This window comes from Jatropha curcas, chromosome 4 (genome assembly GCF_041381405.1).
Source record: "Jatropha curcas cultivar XTBG-Jc1 chromosome 4, XTBG_Jcur_1.0, whole genome shotgun sequence".
Lineage (NCBI taxonomy): Eukaryota > Viridiplantae > Streptophyta > Magnoliopsida > Malpighiales > Euphorbiaceae > Jatropha > Jatropha curcas.
The window spans coordinates 751,941-768,640 of record NC_143154.1 but is presented as its reverse complement, the minus strand read 5'-3'; the positions used below and the strand labels follow the sequence as shown (position 1 = coordinate 768,640).

At 30.1% G+C, this 16,700-nt stretch overlaps 1 long non-coding RNA gene across 1 annotated transcript; it reads right to left on the bottom strand.

The window, feature by feature from the left end:
- Positions 1 to 7,337: 7,337 nt before the first annotated feature.
- LOC149496603 (uncharacterized) lies at positions 7,338 to 12,463 on the bottom strand. The gene is made up of 3 exons (XR_016320574.1): positions 12,213 to 12,463; positions 11,858 to 11,996; positions 7,338 to 10,597 (listed from the first exon to the last, which is right to left on the bottom strand). It is a non-coding gene; the product is annotated as an uncharacterized LOC149496603 (long non-coding RNA).
- Between the last annotated feature and the right edge of the window lie 4,237 nt (positions 12,464 to 16,700).

The window sequence follows — 16,700 nt, the reverse complement described above, 5'->3', positions numbered from 1 at the left end:
TTTTTTCATCAAAATCAGGTTCATATGGTAAATCAACCATATGCTGTTTACGATTCCAAAAAGCATTTGGATGATCAGCACATAGTGTATTTTCCATATATTCTTTTAGATTTTTGATTTTATTTTGTATAAATTCATCGTCTAATTGTTTCTTAATCCTATTTAAGTACACATTATTTTTTACATCTTGTAAATCTTCTTCTTTAGATTTTATTAAAGAATTAATTTCTAATATTTTAATTGAATGAGCTTTTAATAAGTTTAATTGTTTCTTTTTAGGTTTTTCTGTGAATTCCAACCTAGCTTTACTATTTCGTACTTTGAATTTAATACAATCTTCTTTAACTGAGTATGGTGTTATTAGGTTTATGAAAGGAGTTCCTAATATTACCATATAATTTATCTGAGGGGATAGTAAAAATACTGTGTTTATTTCTAAACCTTGATTCACTATATATGCATCTGTTTTGCCTATAATTTCTAATTTAGATTTATTTGCAGTACTTAATTTTTCATTAGTTTTTAACCAATACCTTTTAGGTATTAAATCAGATTTTATACAGTTTAAATCTGCACCTGTATCAAATAGTGCAATTGCTTCTATACTAAAATCATTTATCTTAAGGTTTATTTTTACTAAATATTTTCTTGAAGTTATTTCTTGTAATAAATTTAGAAAATTACTATCTATGTCTTCATCCAATTGGTTTAATTCATCTTTTATATCATTATCTGGTTCTTCATCGGAGGAAGAACTAGAAATGAGTTGGGATTCTAATAATTTTATTAACCTATCATGTAATTGAAATTGTATTTTTAATTCACTTACTTCTTGCTTTAAAGTTTTAATTTCTTTATATAAATCTTGATTAGAATTTTCTATAGCTATCTTTTTATTTTTATTTTTATTGAGAATAGTTGTTAAATCATAAGTATTAGTTTGAATTTTAGGGGTTATATCCTCTTTTATTGGTTTTTCTTCTTCAAAACTTTTTATGAGTTTTTGCAGAAGTTTAGCTTTAGTTTCTTGATCTTCTATAGTTTTTACTACTTCTAAGAGTGTGTTTTGATCTTTGGTTAGCATATTTAAAGATTTGTCAGATGAACTGGTTGTTGAACCTAATTCATCGATCTGATTATCACTTTCTATATTCTCAGATTCTGAAGTATCAGAATCAAGATATAGTTCGTGAATTTTATTTAAAACTTCATCATCTAAATGCAATTCATTTAACTTTTTATTAAATTTGCAAAATTTAGCAGTATGACCTTTTTTACCACAATTGTAACAAGTTAAATCTTTATAAGAAGTTTTACCTGAAGATTTATAGGGTTGTTTTCTCTTATTTTTCTTATTGGTTTTAAATTTTTCTTTATGATAAAATTTATTTTTACTTGGTGTGGACCTATATTGCCTTTTATAATCTTTATTTGTATAACGTTTTTTAGGTTTAGGTGTTTTAGAACACTGGCCATTACATCTTTGAGCTGATGTCATGCCATAATCAAATTGTTTGCAAAAAGATCCTAATTCTTTTCTAGTTTTATGCATTTCATATTTTAGAGTTCTTTGAAGTTTTAAATCTTGACAGATTTGCAAACCTTCTTTTTGTATTATACTAATTAATTGTCCATATGTTAGTTTACTATAAGGTATAGGTTGACCATATTGTTGTTTAATAAAATTCCTAAATTTTTTAACCCAAAAAATAAGGTAAGCCAGCCAAGAACTTTTCTTTCCAAAAGCTTTGGTTAGAATCTTCCCTTAACATTAATCGAGTGAGGAAAGTTGTTTTATAATTTTGAAAATCACTTAATTGTTTACATTTAAGATTACTTAATAACTCTGCATTTTTATCTTTTAAGTGAGATGGATCTCCTATAAAATGTAATGATATAGTGAGAATTAAAGATGATACTGCATCTTGAATTACTTCACCATTCTCATCATATATAGGTTCACCGTCATCATTTACTTGAATTGAATTTAAAATTTCTAAATGTTGTGGTTCAGTAAGATGATAATCCCACCAACCTTTTAATTGGCCTGTGAAACCGGCTATAAGTATTTCTGCGATAGCTCTATCCGAAATAATAGATTGAGTTTTATATGCATTAGCAGCCATAGTCATTCGCTGCAAAATACTCAATATATTATATTCAGAAAGTCCATCTATATTCCATTCATATATAGTGGTTGCATTATATTTAAATTGAGATATAGTGTTAGGTTTATCAATGATTCCTAGGTCTGGTGCCCTATTTACTAGTTCTCTATGGGTTATAGGATTTACTTGAAATTGTTTAACGTCTTCTGAGTCAGGTTCACTAACATCAGAATTAGAATTTTCTTCTAGAGTGTTTATGTTTCTTGATGCTTGAGGAGTGTCAGGTGCTACTTTTTGAGTAGTTTCTGATCGAACCTCAAGTTTACTTAATTGGTCTTTTAATTTGGTGACAAATTCATTTTGACTAGATTTAGAAATTTGAAAAGGTTTAAACATGTGGGATGTAATTTTTTCTTTACCTTTTACATTTTCATTTACAGTTGGTTTATCTTCTAACAAATGTGCAATTCTTTTTAATTGTGTATTTAAGCAAATTAGACTTGCATTACTAAAATTATTTTGTTCAATTACTTTTTTATTTGTATCATTTTCATGAGCAATTTTGTATGGTGCACATACAACTTCATTATCTTGATATTTTAATTTACTAATTGTTTTAGGAGGAAAATCACTTTTTATTGTTTGATCATTTACTATCCACTCTGGTCTTTTATCTCGAATAGTTATGGGATTTAAACTTTTATTTTCTTTAATTGATTCATACCAATCAAAGAATTGAATGTCAGATTGATTATCTAATTTATAATCTAAATATTCATATTTTAATTCTTCAAAAGTATAAGTTTTTAATATCTTTTTCATTTTGATTAAATTTTTAGTTTTAGATATTTCTTTTATTAAATTTTTAGTTTTAGATATTTTTGTAAAAATTTCCAGACTTTCTAACCCGCGAATTCTTACAGAACGATGGGTCGAAAGAAAGATAAAGCACAAAAACAAGAACCTAAAGAGGATTCTACCTCACCTAGTAAAGCTCTTTCTGAGCACTCTGAAGACCTTGGTAAAACCTCAAACACTAAACCTACCCATAGTAAAGATCTTCAAAAATGGATTGAGGAACTCTCTCAATCTCCAGAAGTTATTAAAGCCCTGCAGACTATGGCATCCTCTTCAGCGGAGGATACAGGTATGTCTTCTACCTCTAAAGCGATCGTATCCGCTCATGATACGACTATTCCGTCTCAAACGGTAGGCGGTAAAGAAGTATCAAACCCGTTGATGGCTGTGGATTTGCCAAAAATCCAATCTTCATTTCATAAATGGTTTGTAAAACCTATGTATGATTTTGAAATAGAAGTTGAGAATGGATATAATAATATCAATCCTTGGCAAATAGTAAAAACTTTTTATCCTGAGCATTGGTATTTTATGCCAACTGATCTTGCTAAAACTCAAGAATATTATAGTAATATTTTAATTGAAACAGGATCAATAAAAATTAAACATACTTTTGATAAACATAATAAAAATATCATTTCTTATTCCTCTATACAAATCAAACGTGTCATCCACCCTAAGGATTGGCCCGTATCTTCTTTATATACTTCCGTAAAACTTAAAACGTTGTATAAACATTGTTGGATTTATAATTATTTTGATTATAAAGATGCGTGGGAAAGGGTTTTTAGTATTCAAAATCCCACTTATACTCATTCTTGGTTGATTTATTTTGACCAAACCTCTTTTGCTAAAATTGGTAAAGTTCCCAACTGGTTTAAACGTTGGTGGCAATTTAAAGGCATCTCTGAGGAGATTATCCCTCATGAAATCCATTATTTATTTCACTTCTTTAAAACCCATTATAAACCTACACCTGAAGAAATACATATACCATCCCTAATGTATTATTGTATGACCTTCTTCACACCTTGGGTTTACCAATGGTATTTTGATTCTCAGTATATTTCGGGAACTCAAATTCCCATGTTAGTAAAGCGCCATAAAATCAAATGGTGGGGATCTTTCAAAAATACCACCACTGAACTTAAAATTGGTCAATGGATTCGCAATAAATTATCCAACCCAATAAAACCAGCTTTAACCTATGCTAGCACATTGGCAGTTCCAGAGAACCCACAATTTGGGATCCAAAAAGCCCAATGTCAGGCCCAGTTAGCAGCAGCTAAAACTCCTGAGGAGTATAAACTCATTTGTCAAGAAATGTTTGCACAGCTGTCAACCAGCTCGGACCCCATGGTAAAACCATCCTCCAGTAAAGCACATGGTGCATCCTCATCCAGTAAATCCTCCAACGCTCGTCTTAAAGGTAAAAAGATGATAAATTGAGCGTCATTATCATCTTCATCGGATTCCAATTCATCCACTGATAGTGATAATGAAAGCATCAAATCCGCTATTAAAATTCAAAGTAAAGCAAGTCAAAAGTCTAAAGAAAAAGCAAAGATAAAGCAGAAGGGAAAGAAGAAAAAACAAGTAAAAGAGAAAGTAAAAAAGAAAAAGAAGGACAGCTCATCGTCCTCTTCTTCGTCCTCTTCCTCGGATACTTTGTAAAGAGCATCTTCCACAGTAAAAAGCACAGTGGCAGACAACCCACTGTTCATCCACAGTAATATTTGATGGCAGACAAGACACTGTACATCAACAGTAAAAAGCAAATAGTAAAGATTCCATTTTTGTTATTTAAAAAGAGCCTCTCCTCTTTGTGAAGGCATAAGCTTATACTAGAGATAACACCCTTACACTGATATTCTCCCTTCAATGTTCTTGTAAGAATTCAAGGTTAGAGATTCAATGTAAGTATAAACTAGTTTAAGTTTATCATTTAAATTTTAAATTTGTATATTTTGTAAATAACTCTTGTAATTTAAATTTTCAAGTAAAGTAAATTTTATATCTTGTTACTTTGGTAAGACCGTGTTGACGGCACTATTCTGCTTCTCCCTCCACACTCTGACTTAACTCTGGGGATCCTAGGTTAAGGTTGCAGGAACCCTACACCTTTAATTTAAATAAATTAAATTAAAATTGGTTGAGTTGATTGATAAATATTAAATTCAATTGTGATTTGTGTGTTGTATAAGTATGCTCTGTGGATGCAGCTTAGTCTGATCTTCCACATCAGAAATATAGTTTGTTTGTAAAATAAATTATTGAACTAAACAGTGATACTTTTAAAATGTGTTATATATATATATATATTTATAGATCCCATTCATCCTAAAATTTATATCTTTATTTATGACTTGTAATTAGATTCAGATCTGTTAACGGTCCTTAAAAATCTTTTGTTGAAGACAAGCTTAAGTGAAGGACCGATCTCCTTTGAGGTCTATCCAGATATGACTGTCTGTGGAATAGGATTTACTTGAAATTGTTTAACATCTTCTGAGTCAGGTTCACTAACATCAGAATTAGAATTTTCTTCTAGAGTGTTTATGTTTCTTGATGCTTGAGGAGTGTCAGGTGCTACTTGTTGAGTAGTTTCTGATCGAACCTCAAGTTTACTTAATTGGTCTTTTAATTTGGTGACAAATTCATTTTGACTAGATTTAGAAATTTGAAAAGGTTTAAACATGTGGGATGTAATTTTTTCTTTACCTTTTACATTTTCATTTACAGTTGGTTTATCTTCTAACAAATGTGCAATTCTTTTTAATTGTGTATTTAAGCAAATTAGACTTGCATTACTAAAATTGTTTTGTTCAATTACTTTTTTATTTGTATCATTTTCATGAGCAATTTTGTATGGTGCACATACAACTTCATTATCTTGATATTTTAATTTACTAATTGTTTTAGGAGGAAAATCACTTTTTATTGTTTGATCATTTACTATCCACTCTGGTCTTTTATCTCGAATAGTTATGGGATTTAAACTTTTATTTTCTTTAATTGATTCATACCAATCAAAGAATTGAATGTCAGATTGATTATCTAATTTATAATCTAAATATTCATATTTTAATTCTTCAAAAGTATAAGTTTTTAATATCTTTTTCATTTTAATTAAATATTCATATATATATAACAATTCTGAATCGTTTTATAAGTCATAAATAAAAATATAAATCTCAGGATGAATGGGATCTATAAATATAAATATAACACATTTTATTTTAAGTATGATACGTGGCGTTGTTATACCAAGAAGATGACTATAAAATAGTCCTTTGGACCAGTAGCCCGCACTTCTGGGTTTCCAGCCGATATATCGATACTGTTTAAAAACAAATACTGTTTAAATTAAACTTACTGTATAAACAAGTACTGTTTAGATCAAATATTATTTAGAAGTACTATTTAACATACAAACAATTACTGTGCAGATTAGAGTTACTGTTTAAATCATAATTACAAACAAACAATATTTCTGATGTGGAAGATCAGACTGAGCTGCATCCACAGAGCATACTTATACAACAAATAATTTCACACAATTTAAATGGTTTAGGGTTCCTGCAACCTTAACCTGGGATCTCCAGAGTTAAGTCAGATTGAGGAGGGAGAAGAGAATAGTGCCGTCAACACGGGCTTTAAGAAGTAGCAATTTATAAACAAAAACTTTAAAACTTTATTTAATTACAATATTTAAATACAAGATTGAAATATACAATTTAAGTATACAAATTTAAATGAGAAGGTTTAAACTAAATTATACTTACATAGAATCTCTAACCTTGAATCCTTACAATCAACAAAAGCTTAAGGATCCGTTAACAATTCTGAATCGTTTTATAAGTCATAAATAAAAATATAAATCTCAGGATGAATGGGATCTATAAATATAAATATAACACATTTTATTTTAAGTATGATACGTGGCGTTGTTATACCAAGAAGATGACTATAAAATAGTCCTTTGGACCAGTAGCCCGCACTTCTGGGTTTCCAGCCTGTATATCAATACTGTTTATAAACAAATACTGTTCAGATCAAACGGGTACTGTTTCTTAGACAAACAATTACTGTTTAAATCAAACAAGTACTGTTTATTGAACAATTTTAAACAAATGAAACAATAATTTCTGATGTGGAAGATCAGACTAAGCCGCATCCACAGAACATACTTATCATAAACAAAATTTTACAATTTAATAATATTTATCAATCAACTCAACCAATTTTATCAATATATTTATCACAAAGGTTTAGGGTTCCTGCAACCTTAACCTGGGATCCCCAGAATTAAGTCAGAGTGTGGAGAGAGAAGAAGAAGAGTGCCGTCAACACGGTCTTAGAATAGTAACAGGATATAAAATTTAATTTTATTTAATTACAAAATTTAAATTTAAACTTTACAATTTAAATTATAAGCTCAAACTAGTTTATACTTACATAGAATCTCTAATCTTGAATCCTTACAATGAACTTTTGAGAACGTAGTAAGGAGAGGGGAGAGGCTTATAAATAATTTTAGAGTCTAAGCTTATTAAGGTTTTAGAGTGAGGCTTCTATAAACAAACGCCTGGTTTTAGAGTGAGGCTTCTATAAACAAACGCCTGCCTTCACAAGGGGAAAGGCTCCCTTTATATAGGAAAAATAGGAATCTTTACTATTTACTTTACACTGATAAACAGCGCCTTGTCCGCCATTACTGTTTGCTTTTTACTGTTGACGAACAGTGGACTGTCTGTCACGGAGCTTTACTGTTTTCACTGTGGATGAACAGTACTCTGTCCGCCACGGAATCTTTACTGTAGTTGACTTTTTACTGTTGGTTGAACAGTGGGTTGTCTGTCACTGCGTCTTTTCTTTTACTGTTTGAATAGAGACTCGGCTCCTACTGTTGACATAGTAGCTTGGCCTTTACTGTGGAAATAATAACTGAACTTTTACTAAACTTTTACTGTCTTTTACCCCGCAAAAATTAAAGGAATAGTGGTTGACCTTTACTGTAGATGAATAGTTTTTTGTCTGCCACTTGATTATGTTGAATATAAGAGCTTGGCTTTTTACTGTACGTTTGTCTTTACTGCTGCAAATATTGAAGGAATTAAGGTTTCTTCTGCCTGTTTAAGATGATTGAGGACGCTGACGTGTCCTTCTTTAACTTCTTTATCTTTTCTCTCTCTTTATCTTTTCTCTCTTTAACTTTTCTTTCTTTATCTTTTTCTCTCTCTTTATCTTGTCTTTCTTTATCTCTTTTGCCTTTTTATCTTTTTTCTTTTTAACTTTTCTTTCTTTATCTTTTTCTACTGTATCTTTATCGTTTTCTACTGTATGTTAAATATGGGAGACATATTACTATCATTACTATCCCCACCAAAAAGAAAAGGATGATGATGAGAATTAGTTTTTACTTGGAAACAGAATGACGCATGGTCTTTGAGGATTTACTGTGATAGGTTTATGGGATTATACTGAGTGGGCTTATCGGTGCATGGGTTTATAGGGTTTTATCATGGACGATGATGGATTTATGGGTTGTAAGGGATGATGGGTTGGATAATTTAAATGTGGTTTAAATGGGCTAGGCAATTTATGGAGAAGCCAGGGAAGGATGTTTAAGTTCGTTTATCATCAGGGCAAGGTTTACAATGGGCGTTAATGTACTGATGTACCATACGTTTTGAAAATCAAAATAATTATATACCAGATAGTATTTATACAAAAGTTTTACTAGAGTATATAAAGAAAATACGGGTCAATCCTTAGAATGGATGACGCGTGTTTTATAATAAGAAATAATTGGATGTATACAAAACTTTTAACAAACCACTTAGTAGTATTAGTATATTGAATTTTTGGCAAATCCACAGCCTTCAACGGATTTGATTACTCTTTACTGTCTACCGTTTGAGACAGAGTAGCCGTATCATAAGCGGATACGATCGCTTTAGATTTAGAAGTCATACCTGAGTCCTCTATGGAAGAGGATGCTATACTACTTTACGAGCAGCTGGACATTGAGAAAAAATACCTCAATCCATTGTTGAAGGTCTTTAGTAGGGGTAGGTTTAGTATTACTGAGGTCAGTGGTTTACTAGGTCTTCACCTTTATCCGCCTTTCTTCCCATTGTGCATGTAAGAATTCATGGGCCAGAAATTTTAATATATTTTTAATTTAAAATTCAAAAACACTTAATAAAATTAGTTAAATGGAAGGATACATAAAGATGTAAAAATATTTAAATTGAAGGATAAATATTTATATAAAGGTTTTATTAGACAAAAGTAATGACAGAATTTGAAAATAAAACATTTAAGTCGGTTTACCATTAATATTTTTAGAGGAACTAGATGTGGAACCTAATCCATGAATAGAGTTATCAAGATATAGATTATGAATTATTGAATTAGTGGTTTTTTAGAAAGCTTTTTCTTTTTTAGTTTTAAAGGAAGTTTAGATTCTAAATATTTTAATCTTTGAGAATTTTGTTGAAAATTAACTTTTAATTCTTGCACTTCATGCTTTAATGTTTTAATGTCTTGATATAAAGTATGATTAGAGGTTTCTAACTTTTGAGGTTTATTTTTATTGAAAATGGTCTTTAGATCATAAGTAATAATTACCAATTGAGGAGTTAATTCGTTTACTTGCTGAGCTTCTTCAAAATTTTTGATTAATTGTTGAAGAAGTTGGGATTTCATTTCATTATCAGTTATAGTATTGACTGCGTCTAAAATAGTGACTTGTTCTTTAGTAAGCATATGTAAAAATTTTGCAGATGAACTAGTTGCTTTATCTAATTCATCAATATGGAGTTTATTTAAAACATTTTCTTTTATAGATAATTTATTCAATGTTTGATTAAGCTTGCAAAATTTTGATGAGTGTCCTTTTTTACCGCAAGTATAACAAATTAAATTTTTAAAAGAGATTTTATGTGAGGATGTATACTTGTTTTGAGAATGGGGGTTGGGTACACAACACTGAACTGTTGTTTTTACGTCTTGCAATTCTTTATATATATCATCTAATTCTGTATTTAATTGAGTTAATTTTTTATCTAATTTATCTAATTCTCTATGTAATTTATAGAGGGAGTTTGTTTTACAAAATTTAGAAGTATGTCCCTTTTTACCACAACAAAAACAAGTTAAATTTTTATAATTCTTTTTAGAATTATTCTTAGTATTAGGTTGTTTATTTCCAACATTTAGAGGATTTAAATTCTTAACAGAAGTATTTGCTTTAAATGTGTCATACCAAACAAAGAATTGAATGTCAATTGAATTATTTAATTTATAATTGAAATACTCATATTTTAGTTCTTCAAAAGTAAAATGCTTTAATATCTGTTTCATTTTTAATAAATTCTGTGTTTTAGAAATTTCTTTTATTAAACTTTTTTCAATATCATTTTTTCGAAAAACATTTAATTCGTTATCGTTTATAAATGTAGTTTTACTGAATTTTATTGCAGTAACATCCGATGTAATATTGCTAGTTGATGTACACATGAAGGGCTCCATGTTATAATACCACCAAGTTGCGGCCACTGCCTGGGAAGGCATACCCAAAACTGTGAATGATATTTCAGTAGGCCTCCTTTGATGTGGGTCGTCTAGTAAATCAAAGCGGATAGAGACCGAATAAAAATCAGGATTATGGATGTTATCAGAATTATCTAATTTAAGATTACTAGGTAATGAACACAAGAAAGAATCCATATTATGATACCAACAAGTTGCGGCCACTGCCACTGATGGCATACCCAAAACTGTGTATAATATCTCAGTTGGTTTCTCTACATGTGGATCTTCTAGTAATTTAAAAGAGATAGAGACTGAATAAAGATTTGACAAAATTAAATTAAGATCATTTTGATTAAAAACATTTAATTGGATATTTAATGCCCATTCATCAAAAGTTTTAAAATCTTGGAAAAGTGATTCATTTCTGTTTATGACCCTTTTAATTTATGAGGATTCAGAATCAGCCATGTTAATACTATTAAGCAATTTACATATTAGAGGAACCATGTTATGATATCAACAATTGGCGACGGTCACCTGGTTATACCCTACACTCGGCCTTTTCAACACAACATGGCCATCAAACGGGTTCAGAAAGGTAGGCCCAGCCACTTCAGATATCTCAGTTGGTATCCTTATATGTATGTAGATTCATAGTATTAACAAAAAACTAGGCTCTGAAACTATATATATATATATATATAGGATGAATGGGATATATATATATATATATATATATATATATATATATATATATATATATATATATATATAGTTTCCCTATTTATTTATTTATTTATTCTAATTTATAACCTTTGGATAAAATTTCTAATTATAATAATACTAATGATATTCCTAATGAGAATAATAACAACAACAACAATAATAATAATAATAATAATAATACCTAAAGTTTTAATCGTTACTACTTATTAAGAATATAACTAATTTAATTCTTCAATAAGTGTTTTATTAAAAATTCGGCAGTATTTCCTCTATAAACCGGACTATCCAAATTTTCACATAAGCCACATGTCAACACATAGCCCATCCATCGGGCAATTCACATTAACTAATCCCATCCGCCATAACCATTATTCATCCGTCCATTCAATTCACACAGTCCACTATAATTAATTGTTCTATAACTATTTATTTGTTAATAAAATTCCTAAAATTTATTATTAGCTAGGAATTTATATTTCAGTAGCAACCTTATAGTTATAATTAATATTCATTGATATATTTTTAACAATATCTAATTTAATTCATTTAAATACTTAATTAAATTCATTAATTAATTAATTTGGGATTTATTCAAAAATTGCGAATTAAGCTTTAGAGTGTACCGATTGAAAATCAGACGACGGATCCACAACCTACACGAGAAGAGGAAGATTCTGCCTTTTGGTGCCTCGCCGAAGTGTCGCCGGCCGGTCGCCGGACCACCGCCGCCGCCACCGTGCACGGTGGCCGAAAAAGTCAAATCTTCACCAAAATTAACAAACAATATATCATTTTATTCGTTTCGATGAGAGGATCACTAATATGTATCCAAATCAAGGTGGGTATGAGCTATTTGGCCGGAAATTGACCGGAAAGGTTCGGTGAAACCCATTTTGGGTTTTCCAATTCCGGCTATTACAGTCGACGAGGAGGCCATCAAATTAAAGAGGAAGAAGAGAGGAGTCATTTGGTACTCACCTTGCGTCCTAGGCTTGCCTGAAACGGCGTGAATCGCCGGAAAAAGGTGTCGCTACGGTGCCGAAACTTCAAGCTCTTTCCTTTCAAAATAGATGCAGTTTCAGTTCAAGTCAAAGCCATATTCTTCTTCCTTGCGTTGAGTACATGTTTTTAGAGTATTCACTTGCCGGATTTGGTGGCCGGAGGAAGGAGATCGAAGGAGAGGAGGGAGGAGGAGGAGGAGGAGGTCGTGCAACTGGAGAAGGAGAAGGAAGAAAAGAAAAAGAAAGAAAAAGAAAAGAAAAGAAATGGGCCGGTCTGGTTCGATTCGAACCGGCTCGGTCCGATTCAGTGAGTTAGTCTCATTTCATTGGTTTTTTTGAGTTTTTCGCTCGGTTTTCCGATCATTCGTGTGGTTTTGACACATTTAATTGATTTTTAGGTCCGGTTTAATTTATTTAATTATTTAGTTGGGTCATAAAATATCTCTTCAATTTACTTTCTAATAATACAACAAATAATAATAACATTAAATTTAGGATAATTAGTTTATATCGTAGAGTTCCATTCTATTTCATTGAAATTTCCGAACGCTCTGTTTTTGGGCTTGGGCCCAATTCAAATTTAGGCTTAAGTTAGAAATGCTCGGTCTTCACAACTCATACTATAAAAAAAATTCGGATTTTTGATTTAATAAAAATTCTAAAGTCTTGAAAATAAAAATTCGAGGTATTACAGAGACCCCCGGAATCACTGATGCTTTCAAGATTCGTACGTATCTCTTTGACTTTTACATTGAAACCAAAACGTCATTGAATTTCATAGGAATAAAATATCTATTTTATTTTATATAGCACATTATTTTATATAGCACATCTCTTTCATTATAGTTTAGTTAACATCCAATGGATTAACCCAACTGACCTAAGCTTCATCGACCAAATCCTACTCAATCTTATCAATGAATTAAATAATAGAAGAAAGATGATCAATGGTTGTTTTGAATTTTGATGTAGAGATTTAAAAAGTACAAAAAGGGTGAAAAGAAGTGTAGAGAATGATTTAAAATATTAATGGAAAAGAAGAATGAAGGTTGCTGATCCACCAGTAAATGAAGGGGATTTATCCGGTACAGTGGATAGAATATCCACAGTACAAACAGGTAGTAGACTCCAGTGACAAATTCAAGAAAATGAAACACAAAGCAAAGCTTTCCGTTGGGATCGGAGACAACAATGGAAACTGAGTCTTTGAACTGCTGAAGCGTGAAAACGTTTTTTTTTTTTTTTTTATTCCCTTTCGTAAGATAAGAGATAAAATAATGGATAATATAATACAAAGTTCAAGTCCTTTGGCTGACATGAAAAATCTATTACTGTTATTATGCGCTGAAAATTATATTTGCCGTGATGAATATTATATTAATTTTTTTATTTCAAATTTATATAGAAAAATATTTACAATTAAACGTCTGAGCTAATAATTTTTATATAGTTAAATGCATTTTGCTGTAATTTCCCTCCAAAAAATTAAAAATGAATTATTTTATTTCATTGCATTATATTATTTATTTTTTAAAATTATTAACAGGTTTCATGAAACGGTTCAAATTTTAAAATTAGCTCATTTATAATTTATATATCAAAAAAAATTATAATTAGTCTAACTCGAGTTGAAGTTTAAGTTCAATTTTTTTTTTTTTTGTTAAATGAGCATCATAAATAAATTACTTAGCTCATTAAGTTTATGGAAGGAATTCGAACAATTATTTAACCGATCGGTAAAATTCTACTCTTATTTATTATTTAGCTATAGTTAAACAAAAATACTTTCTTAAATTAAATTTCACATATTTCAGTCATAAAAATGTTAGACAACACTATAGAAATATATATATATGTTTTTTATAAGATATAAAATGATAATTTTCAAGAAAAGACAATGAAAATGAACTCGCCACATCGCCATTAGAAATTCCCAACTGTGTCAAGACAGAAGCCAGCCGAAGACAACGGTCATTGGTTTCACTCCAACTGTACTCCAAAGAACCATAAATAACAGATTTCCTGTCTCCATATATCTTAGCTGCTCGTTCCAAGAAGCTTATAGGAGATAAAGGAACGTAATTTACAGAGCAATGAATAAGACCCTCCATGGATTTCAATGATTCTTTCTCAAAATCCTCAGAAAAATGAGAGAAGACTCGAGATTTTTTATGGAAAAGCACATATTATATAACCAAACGAAACAACTAAATTAGATCAATTTTTCTATTTTAATCGAATTTTACTGACCCTACAAAAGACTATAAACTAGAATATATATGATAATTACTAGCTAAAATGGCTAAGGCGGCTAAGGGGTAGACTTGGCCATATTACGGTTCCGGGAACCGGAACCGTCGGTTCGAACCGGCCCGGAACCGTAACCAGAACCGGTGAGAACCGAAAAATCCGGTTCAGTTCCGGTTCCAGCAAATAAGGAACCAGAACCGGCGGTTCCAGAGAACCGGTCGGAACCGGACTGGAACCGCCGGTTCTCCGGCCGGTTAGAACCGCCGGTTTGAACCGGTTCGAACCGGCTGTTCTAGCCGTTGTAACTGTCAGAAACTGCAGTTTTTTTTTTTTTTTAAATGTGTTGTGAAATGTCTTAATTACCCATCCCAACAGCCATAAATGGCTACATAACGGCTAGTTTCAAGGGTATTTTTGGAAAAATGAATTTTTGGATTTATTATAAATACCTCATTTTATTTACAAATTCATTACAAAAAAATCTCAACTCTCTCTACTTACTCTCTCTACAATATACTATACTCTCTACTTACTCTCTCTACAATATACTATACTCTACTCTATATTATTCATTTATTCTTCTCTACTCTACAATCTCTCTTATTAAGTAATTATTCTCTCTAATTTTTTTTATTCAATTTTCCAAATTATATTTTATTATCATATAATGGCAAGTGAAGGAAACTCAAATTCGGGTAAGGGCAAGGGAAAAATTGAAGAATCATCTATCCCTACAAACGACATCTATGATATGATTCCCGATCAATTTAATTTTGAGGGTTTTTCAAATGAAAATTTGGATATTCCAACTCAAGAATCTGAATTTAATGAGCAATTTCAAGAAGATGAAGAGCAAGAGCAAGAGCAACGAGCAAAAATTGTTACAAGAGCAAGACAAAGTTCCGACATATTCTCCATTCATTTCACAAAAAAATTCAAAGGTGAGAAAATGTACAATGTAATTTGCAATTATTGTAGAAAATCTTATAAATTTAAACAAGCGGGCGGCTATGGATCATTTTGGAAGCATTTGGAGACAAAACATCCAACAAAAATAGGAGTTGATCGGTCTCAACAATAAATTTCCGGGTACGCTTCTAACCTTTCTTTATTTAAATATTTCGAAAAAATATAAAAAGAAGAATTAGCAAAAATGATTTCTATGGAACATTTATCTTTTAGTTTTGGTGAAAAAGTAGGTTTTAATAATTATTGTCAAAAAGCTTTAAATCCTTCTGCTAAAAGAGTACCAAGAAATACTGTAAAACGAACTATTATTTTTTTATATAATAAAGGAAAAAAAGAGTTAGAACTTTTATTTTCTCAATTGAAAATTCGTGTTTCAATTTGTTGTGATGTTTGGAGTGATCATTGGCAAATGCATTCTTATATGGGTATTACATGTCATTGGATTGATGATGATTGGAAAATTCAAAAAAGAATTATTGGTTTTCGTGTTTTTGATGATAAACATACTGCAAGTAATATTTATAGAATAATTGTTTCAATTTTAGATAAATATAAGTTGACAAAAAAAATTTTTTCAATTTCATTTGATAATGCTTCTGCAAATACTAGATCAATTATTGAACTTAAAAAAATTTGTGAACCAAATATTTGTGGTAAATTTTTTCATATAAGATGTGCATGCCATATTTTAAATTTATGTGTACAAGATGGTTTAAAAATTCTTGATTCTTTTATTTCTCCAATTAAAAAAACTATTTCATATTTATGGACACATTCCCAAGTGATGAAAGTTGGCCTAAATTTTGTAAAGAAAATAATAAAAGACCAAAACGTTTTCCAAGGGATGTCCCAACTCGTTGGAATTCAACATATGAATTACTAAACGAGTCTTTTTCTTATAAAGAATTATTATGTTTTTTTGTTACTAATAATATTGAGGATATTAATTTATATCCACAAAATTGGGAGATTTGTGTAAAAATTTTAGATATTTTAAAAATTTTTAATGATGCTACCTATAAATTTAGTGGGGTTTATTATCTCACATCTAATTTATTTTTACCTATGTGTATTAATATTGTTACTGCACTCCAAGAATTTCAAAATGATGATTTATTAAAAGATTGTATTTTTTCAATGAAAAAAAAATGGTTATCTTATTTTAAAAATATACTACCTCTTTATCTTGTTGCTATTGTATTTGATCCTAGATGTAGAATGGATGTTTTATGTGATTATTTGATTA